Source organism: Microcaecilia unicolor, chromosome 2 (assembly GCF_901765095.1).
Source record: "Microcaecilia unicolor chromosome 2, aMicUni1.1, whole genome shotgun sequence".
Classification (NCBI taxonomy): Eukaryota; Metazoa; Chordata; class Amphibia; order Gymnophiona; family Siphonopidae; genus Microcaecilia; species Microcaecilia unicolor.
In genome coordinates, this window is record NC_044032.1 from 239,904,418 (window position 1) to 239,914,671 (window position 10,254).

At 42.3% G+C, this 10,254-nt stretch overlaps 1 non-coding gene across 1 annotated transcript; it reads left to right on the forward strand.

The window, feature by feature from the left end:
- The first annotated feature begins 794 nt into the window (after positions 1-794).
- Positions 795-887, forward strand: TRNAY-GUA. The gene is made up of 2 exons: positions 795-831; positions 852-887. It is a non-coding gene; the product is annotated as a tRNA-Tyr (tRNA).
- Positions 888-10,254: the final 9,367 nt, after the last annotated feature.

Here is a 10,254-nt window from a genome sequence, read left to right on the forward strand (position 1 = left end):
TTCTCAAATCTGGTCTTGGAGATAACCTAGCCCAGTGATGGCGAACCTGTCAGAGACCGAGTGCCCAAACAGCAATCCAAAATCTAATTATTTATCACAAAGTGCCGGTACTCATTATGGGCGGGCTCACCACCTATGACTCCACCCCTATGATAACCACACCCCTTACACCAGCCAATGGCGCATTTAAACAGACATAATTGAAAATATTATACTAGTATAGGAGGAAAAAATAACATGATTTTCTTTCATTATAAATCATTTCTATAAGCTGTTACAGCTCCAGTATACCCAGTGCAAAATAAGACAGCAGATGTAAATTCTCAAATTGGACATATTCCAAACACTAAAATGAAAATAAAATTATTTTTTTTCTACCTTTGTTGTCTGGTGATTTTGTTTTTCTATCTCCTAGTCGATGATTCTGCTGATTTCTATCTGTTCTTTTAACTCCGTTTCCAGGGCTTCCTTTCCATTTATTTCTTTACTTTCCTTCTTCTTCATTTCTTGCCTCCATTTATTTCTTTACTTTCCTTCTTTCTTCTTAATTTCTTGCCCTCCATCCATATCCAGCAACCCTCCTCTCCCCTCCAGCCACAAATGTCCAGCCACCCTCCTCTCCCCCCTGCCCTCCCAGCACCCAGCACCCAGCATCAGGCCTCCCTCCCACCCAGCACCCAGCATCAGGCTTGTACTCTGAATAATGGCTTCTGCCCGATCTTTTCCCCACAAGTGATAACACACCATATTAGTAAGATAAGTGAGCAATTAGCCACAAAAGGGGTATGGTGTCTCCTTCAGTAGCTCAGTTGGTAGAGCGGAGGACTGTAGAAGTTATACACACTGCTGACATCCTTAGGTCACTGGTTCAATTCCGGTCTGAAGGAATCCCAAGTGTTTTATTTATTGCTGGTTAAATCCTGGCAAAGCATCTGCCTGGAAACTCTTGGATTAGCTAGCATTTTTTTTTTGTGAATAAGTAAATGAGGACTGAGGAAGTGTGATTATGATTGCTAAGTGGATTCCCATGCGAGGGGATGTAACTGCAGAAGCAGCGAATAACTGAGTGCTGCTGCCTGTGCACAAAGAATAATGGCATAGCCAAGTCAGCTTTGAGACCACTGTAGATAGGAGAAATTCTAGTGAAGATGTGAACAATCTTTGTGTGTGTGTGTGTGTGTGTGTGTGTGTGTGTGTGTGTGTGTGTGTGTGTGTGTGTGTGTGTGTGTGTGTGTGTGTGTGGTGTGTGTGTGTGTGTGTGTGTGTGTGTGTGTGTGTGTGTGTGTGTGTGTGTGTGTGTGTGTGTGTGTGTGTGTGTGTGTGTGTGTGTGTGTGTGTGTGTGTGTGTGTGTGTGTGTGTGTGTGTGTGTGTGTGTGTGTGTGTGTGTGTGTGTGTGTGTGTGTGTGTGTGTGTGTGTGTGTGTGTGGAGGGGGGGGGGGGGAGTTGACTCCTTTCTCCAGCTCAGTCAGAAGGGATTCTGGTTACTGGCACCATATGCTATCATTCCTCTATTTTAATAGATCTTTCTACCCCACTTTTTTTCTTGGGGATGTCAGCTGTAGTAGTAAGAATTCTTCCAGAACATTTCATTGATTTCAGTATTTATATATCACTATGTCTGTCCCTATTGGGTTCACAATCTGAGTAGTACATTGTACTGCTGTTGTTGTTGCTGGGGCAACGGACGGTTAAGTGACTTGCCCAGGATTACACAGAGCTGCAGAGGGAACTGAACCTGGTTCACTGCTGACCATCCGGCAGCAGCAGGAATCAAACCTGATTCCCCAGGTCCACAAGCTGCTACACTAACAATTAGGCCGTTCCTCAACTCCTCCCCTTATTAATTATCATAAATTAATGACATCCTATCCAAGCCTTTCTCCTTCCTGGGCTGGAGCTTGGCCAGTGCACTTCCATTTCTGCAGCTGTGAAACTGTAAAATAAGTCTGGCTTATTTGTCAGTAACTTAAAAAAGATAAGAATTACTATATTAGGTCAAACCATAGTTCCATCTGGCATGGTATCCTGCTTCCAGTAGTGGCCAATGAAGGTCACAAGTACCAGGAAGGATCCCAAAAAGTAACAAGATTCCCTGTTATTTACCCCTAGGGATAAACAGTAGCTTTCTTCAGGTCTACCATAATAACAGTTTATGGACTTTTCCTCCTGGAATTTATCCAAAATCTTTTTAAAAATCGGCAACCGTAACTGCTTTTACCTCAACCTCTGGCCATGAATTCCACAGTTTAATTGTAGGTTGAGTGAAAACAAAAAAATAATTTTCTTCAATTTGTTTTAAATGTACTACTTAGTACATGGTGTGCATACTACCTTTGTACTCTTTGAAAAGTAAACGATTGACGTTTGCCTTTTCTGCTTCACTCAGGATTTTTGCTGTGAATGCTCTCTTTTGTTTTTGAGGCTCAGCAAGCCTCATTAACAAAGAAAAGGAAGCGTAGGAAAGGTGGCTGTGCAGGAAAAGTACTTGAATATTTATTGTCCTGAGTGTTCTTTAATGTTATTGACAAAAACAGCTTTCTTTTTCTGGAAAACAATCATGATGCAGTGTGTGGACTTCCAGCAGGGGACTCCCTTTCTCTAAAAAATGTTTGCTTCTGTGAGGAAAACCCTATGTGCTTCTTTTAAACAAATAGGAATAAAATGATTTTTTTTTCTCTGAAATTCCCCCATCTGTGCGGCTTTTTGTGTTATCTTCATTGATGGATGAACATGAGAAGTTTTTCCTTCATCATGATATTTATTATTGGGATTGGGATATGTTCAGTTCACTGCTGTATTAGAAATGGGATTGCCTTATACATTACCTTCTCTATATCCTGGTTAGGAAGTGTCCTAATGCATCCTTCCCTTATTCCATTTTCTATCTATTTTTTTAATCATACTTAAATATGTACAAAAAATACTCAGCTGTAGTGGAAGCCATTTAGAAGACATAGGGGTCCTTTTACTAAGCTGTGGTAAAAGGGAGCCTGTGTGTGTTTTTGATGTGCACTGAGGCTTCCTTTTGGCAATGCAGTAAGTGAACCACTTGCCACACAGCCATTTCGGTGTGTGGGGGGGAACAACTTACTGCCACCCGTTGAGGTGGTGGTAAGGGCTTCCGACTAACCAAGCTGTAACTGGGCAGTGCATGGCGCTGCCCGATTACTGCCAGGTAAGCCGGTGCTACATAGAAATATTTTTGTTGCTGGAAATGGCACATGCTGGGGGTGGGAACTACTGCTGGGCTCTTGTGGTAGTTCCAGATTGGCCTGTGGCAAGCCTGTTTCCATACGCCAACCCGCTCCCTGCTTCAGCCATCATTGCCTTTGTCAGCTCTCTCTTACTCCCTTTCGGCTCCCTGCAGTGCTGCCTTGTTCAATCTGGACCACCGGCAGTGTCAGTGAGGTAAACACACTGCCTTCAGCAGCCAGGATGCTTTCTCTTTGCTGTAACATCCTGTCCCGCATAGGTGGGACCCTGCAACAGAGGGAGAGGTTCCGGGGCTGCCAAAGGCAGTGTGCTTACCTCACTGACGCTGCTGGCGGCCCGGAAAATTAAAGAAGGCAGCGATGCTGCAAGCTGGAACTAAAGGAGCGGGTAGGAGAGAGCTAAAGGTGGTTAGATTGACTTGAGATGGTCGCTGAAGCCCATGAGGTTGGTCTCCCTTTCCATTTGCACGCACTCCTCATCCCCTAACCCAAACAAAGCAACCAAATCTATGAGCTGCTGTATCCACATTGTCATTCTTTATTGTTAGTAGCATTTTTATTGGACCGCACTTATATTTTCAAAGATGCAGGCTTGTGTAGCATATGGATGTACACAGAGGAAGTATTGGTTTCATCTAATTATTTCTAAATCATAATTATTGTGTTATTTGGAGGGGCTGGTTTATAGGGACTCACTCTATTCTGATGTTTTCACCTAGTGAAGGTCCACCAAAACAGTTATTATGAGTATCAGGTGCTTAACAATCAGACTTACTATATATAAGTACAGTTTAGAAAAATAATTAATTAGTTTGAGAGCTGGGGTTATTTTACACCTTTTTTTTTCCTGTGCCTACATCAAAAGAAAAAGATGTCATGCGAGGAACGTGCTCCTTTTGCTTTGTGGAATGCAATGGTATATTATAAAAACTACACTTGCCTTTTTTTATTACTACCATTTCACAGAGAAGGTACTGAATAATGAGGGAAAGGTTTCCTTCGTGCTGAACTGTCTAGAGTCAGTGTAAATGTTCCAACATTGTCCAGTTCAGCACACGATTAGCCGCCAAGTTCATACAACGTTACTTATGTTCAGTGGAAAATAAATCTGTTGGCTCAGGCTGCTGGCTATGTGAATATTCAATCACTGTTTTGTTATTGCTACCAGGTATTACATATTAAGGGCATTTGTTTTAATTAATTTATCCAGTCCTTACGTGCACATGGTTTCACTTTTTAAACCCAAAAGTTACCTATGATAGCATTGTGCTTATTTTAATTAGTTTTTCTGTACAAGTTTTGCTTGTCTTTATTTGAAATAAAAAAGGTTAAAAACACATCTTGTCAACAAGGGGTGGGGCTAGGTGGGGGCAGGGGGTGGGGCTAGGTGGGGCTAGGTGCCCCACCCGAACTGGTCTGCACAGGGCCCCACAACTGCCAAGACCAGCCCTGCTCTCATGCCCTGGGCTGCTGGAACATGTTCTTCCGCTCAGCATGTACTGTCTGAGATTTCAAGCTGTGTCCTTTGCTAGGCTTCTGGGGCAAGTGCCAGAGAATCTCATGTGGACTCTGGAGGCAGGCATTTTTCACTGGCCTAGAATCTGAGTATCAGGAGAAATGCTGCACTGCTGGGGATGAGGAAGCAGAATGTGCTTGGAACCAAAGAGAGCAGAGCAAGGAAATGATCCAAGCCTGTAAGAGATGGAGAGTTGCAAATGGAGAGAGAAGTTAAACCTGCCAATTAAAGGAAATCTAACCTGAAGAGCAGAGTGAGAAGTGGGAAGCAGTGAAGCGGTGGGTGAGACAAACCTGCATGCAAGGGGGACTGCGTAAGGAGGAATGCCTTGCAACTTGCTGGGGACTGGAGGGAAACAGAAGACTGGGTCAAGGGGAAGTGAGGAGTAGAGTAGGGCACAGATTCTTAACTTTTTTGGCTTCCACACCCCTTTAACTGATCAATAAAACCATGGCACCCCCTTCAGAAACAATATGCCCACTAATGACTACTGATAGCTACATATGTTGCTGTTAACTGACAACAGTGCTAACTTCTAAGTGTGGCTAAAAATTACAGTAGTACTACTACTACTACTTAACACTTCTATAGCACTACAAGGCATACGCAGCGCTGTACACCATACATGAAAAAGACAGTCCCTGCTCAAAGAGCTCACAATCTAAGTATGACAAGTAAACAGACAGAACAACTAAGAGGTAAGGGAATTAAAGAGGCGGGGATAAGAGGGTAAAAATGAAGTGAGTAATGGTTAAAGTGAGTAATGCTTAGGAGTCAAAAGCAGCGGTAAAGAGGTGGGCTTTTAGCCTGGATTTGAAAATGGCCAAAGACGGGGCTAGACGTGCAGGCTCGGGAAGTCTATTCCAGGCGTGAGGTGCAGCAAGATAAAAGGAACAGAGTCTGGAATTAGTAGTAGAGGAGAAGGGGACAGACGAGAGACATATCCACAGAACGGAGTACCTGAGGGGGGGGGGGTGTTGGGGGAGACAAGAGTGGAGAGGTACTGGGGAGCGGTAGAGTGAATGCACTTATAGGTCAGTAAGAGAAGTTTGAAATGAATGCAGAAACGGATAGGGAGCCAGTGAACTATCAATACTTGTTCTAATAATTGCCTCCACTTTTCTAGAGAGTTTCAATAAATTGCCCCAGATTTCAAGACCCTTCTCCGTACCGCATTTGACCTCTTCCCACACCCCTTGGGTTAAGAACCCTGGTATAGGGCGTGGAGAGGGCAGAGAACTATTAAACTCCCTGCCCCCTAAATACAAACAAAACAAAACATCAAATTATGCCTGTGCAAGAGGGAAAAAAAAAGTGCAGGGGGGATAAGGAGAAAGGAGGAAGAAGAAACTCAGGAAATGGAGGAAAGAGATAATGTGGTATTGATGGACTGAGAGGAGAGACTGGTGAGGATTGATTAGGGGAAAAAAAGGTGATGTGAAGTGCCTTAAGGGAAAGAGAGAGAGTATGATGTGGATAAGCTACAGGTGTGAGGGGGAAGGAGAGACTGGCAGGAATTTTAGTTTTTCCCTAGCTTTTGATTTGACCACTGGACTCTTCCCTGCCCTTAACATTTAGATTCGGACTAGTCACTCATACGCCAGCCATACTTTGTTTTTCTTTTTTGATCTGGTGGAGGAATTTGAGTTCATAAGTTCAGCACCTCTAATTATGTCCAGAAGTTGACTCTGAGTGTTGCCAAATGGACGTCCTCATTGTGGGATAATTCCCTTGAGGTCTTCCTTTCAACTGAGTCTTCTCACAAGAAGACCAACTTCAAAATCCTTGCTCCTTCCTCCCAACATGATTTTCACCACACAGATTACAAGCAAGACTCTTCCTCTTCCTTTCATACACAGTCCTTCCTCTCCTCTCCTCTCCTCTCCCCTTTCCCTCCCTAGTCATTCTTCTTTCATCCCTCTAGTCTGCCCATCTCTGATACCTCCTCTTCCTCCCCTTCCCTACAGCCATACCCGAAACTTCCCCTAGCTTCAAAACTGGCCAAAGTACAAAAATTAATTCTTCAGATACATAGGAAGATTGTGAAACATTTTATTACACAAAATAGATTTACATTATATAATATGAAAACCAATTCAAACATGCTGTGTAATTGCCATGGAACTGGTGCAACAGAATCTGCCCCCTGAGCTGCAGCAGGAAACTGGGGTCAGTGACTATGAAGTATATCTACATGAGTGAAAGCCATGCATACTCATGTACCAGCATTTCAAAATGATTAGGAGTAATTTAATTAGTAATTAATTTAGTAATGTAATTTAGCTCTCTCTGTACATAGTGATGAAGCTTGCTCAATATTGGAAGTGCTCAGCACCCAAGCCCACAGTAATAGGGACCATCCTATGGATCATGCAGATGTTTGCATATCCTAGAAGATTTTGGATATCTTCACCAAGAACTTTTGGAGCCCTGCTGGATATTCTTCTGCATTTGTGTGGATTTCCTAGGCCTGCCAAGTTACTCTGTTCCAGGAGGGTGACATTTTGGCCAGTCGTGTGTTTTAACTTAAATCTCAAAGCAGCAACATATTTGTGTTTACGGATTCTGCACACAGTGCTATAGGTCTCCTAATACACCATGAAAGGGCTGTTAGAAACCCAGGAGGGGCCTTAAAGCTCCCTTCTGGAGATGCATTACCTACAGACCTGAAAACAATCAACAAAATAACCAACTTTCACAAATCTCTGAAGACATATTTCTTCAACAAGGCCTACAAAGAGAACCTACAGCCCTACTAATCCACCTCACCAACCCACCCAGTTATGAAACTCCACCTTCTATACTTATCCGCCTAACATTTTCCTTCTTTCTTCCCTTTCTTAATCTTTGCACATTACTAATTGTATCTGAAAACCTGGAATGTCAATGTCATAACAAATAGGTGGGGAATAGGTGCAAATAGGTGGGGAAATGTGGGATACAAATGCAATAAATAAAATAATTTGGCAACTTTGATTTCCTAGCTTTACTGAGAACTGAGAATTCTGCCTCCTTGGAAAGCATGGATAAACTCTATTTGAGGGATCAGCAACAACAGGGGGGGGGAGGTAAGCATCCTCAAATGTTAGTTGGCATGTAATGACACCAATAAAAGTCTCAAAAGAGACTAATAATCAGACAATAAAAAATACAAAAGGAGAGTGTTATCCTAAAGCCCATGAAAATAGAAAACACGCCTGCTTGCCCATGGAGAATTACACTAAATGTTTCTGAAGACGCCATAAAAGATCACATATCTCAGTGCCTTGGGTATTTCTGTGCTTTTCATGGCCTAACATTCATGTAATGCTGGATAATAGAAGCAATTAACTTTGGGGAGGGGGGTGAGAGAGGGTTAATTACCCACACAAGCAGCATTATATTCCCAGGATAGGCTAATTATATACAGGAGCAATTAATTGCAGAAGGGCATGATTTCCCTACAGGAATCATTCATTACCTGCTAACAAAACTAGTCAGGAAACCATTGCTTGAAACGTAGAAACACCGAATCACACTTTCAGGACACTTAGCAAACATGGGGGCCCTTTTATCCAACTGTGGTAAAAGCTGGCCTCTGCACACCCTCATGCAGGTCTCTCCCATGCGCTCAGGCCATTTTTTACTGCAGCAGTAAAATGGTTGAAAATTCTATTTTCTGTATTAAAACCCCTTTAGTGTCCTATGTTCCCATAATAAGCCATATGGGAACAGATTGATGGGAACATTGGACACTAAAGGGTTATAATGGCCATGCACTTATTTTGCCGTTAGTGTGTGAGCCTCTACCAGCAACTATTTTGTAGGCAGTAAAGGCTCACGCAATAACAATTCACTAAGTGGTTAGCGCACGGCAACGTAGCTGTGCTAACCAATTAGCGAAGAACATGCTTACTCTCTGCCCCTGATCCGTCCCAGTGCTAAAAATTCAAGTGTATTTTTTAGTGCGTGGGATGTGCACACAGAGTTCAAAATTACCACAGGGCACCTGAGCACACCCTGCGGTAAGCATACACTAGAGCTTACCGCAGCTTAGTAAAAGGGCTCCATTGTCCAGAGGCGCACTTTTTATTAATCCTCAATGAATCCTCAATCATTGGATAATGGACATGCCTCCCTCTTACTGGTATTGGAGGAATAAGTTTCACCAGTTAATGCTATGGGAAGCACGAGGAGCTCGACTAACCCCTAAACGACAAGTGTGTTTTTTGCGTATCTGGGGGAAATACCTAAATATGATATCACCCCGAGCACGCAGCCATGTGTTAAATAAACTACCCTGGGAGACTGGCAATAGGCAGGAAGGGGGGGGGGGGGAGGGACGGGTAGGATAGGGTAAGGAGGGGGAGGGGATTTAAGGAATAGAAGGGAAGAGTACGGGGGGGGGGAAGGGAGGGGGAAGTGACACATATACATTATATTTGTGGAGATATTGACCAATTCCGGTCAAGGTATAGTATTCTTATTATGCAATGTTTAAAGTGGGGAATGCATCACTGGGGAGGGGGATGGAGGGGGGGGGGGGGAAATTGTAAAACAGTTTGAATCTGGAACAATATTATGTTGTTTATAAGCAGCATGTTTGGATATCCTGCATTTTGTAAGGTTGATGTGTTGGAAAAGTTTAACATACTGGTTTATCAATAAAAATTTGTTGAAACATAATCCTCAATGAAAACATCTTGGGTATTTTCTGGAAAATTGTAGGGTAAACCTGTAAACAACGTGCACACTGGCACAACACGTTGTTAACTCATTCCTCTCTGAATTGCTGAGATATGGGAAAAAGCTAGGAACAAGTATAAAGTGTGCTTGACCTGCTCAGACAACTCTCTGCAATGACTGGCCTTTGGTGAAACATAAGTGCTTCTGCTCTTGAAAAGATAAGGAATAAGAAATGAGTTGCAATAAGCTGCAATCATGTTTTGAAGTATCCTTTGACATACATAAATACATGGACTGATATAATTAGATACTGTCTTTGTTATTTAAATAATATTAAAAAAGGAAAAGAGAATATTAAAAAAGGTACATTCAGAATAAAAATAATTAAATTTATTAAGTGCATCACATTTTTGGGGAGGTTTTTTTTTAATCAATTATTGAAATCAGGAATCCATTTGGTAGCCAAATTACTGGCTTGGTCCGGACCCACTGAGGTCTTTTTTCTCCTTTAAGTTTTTCACTTTTAATTGTTTGTGATTTTCATAGAATAAAAATTTGCTAAATTTTATATAAAGGCACATTTTTTTTGTATTTTTGATTGTGGCCTTTGGTGAAGACAAAATCGGACATAAGCTGTGGGTTCATAGGTGTAATAGTGACATATTTCCCTTGTGTATCAATGTTTACAGCAAATGCCCTTAAGATGTAATACTTGGTATCAATAATGAAACAGTGATGGAACATTCACATAGGAAGCAGCCTGAGCCAACAGATCTATTTTCCATTGAACATAATTTGGATGACCTTGGCGGCTAATAGTGTGCAAACTGGACAATGTTGACACATTTAGACTGCCTCTG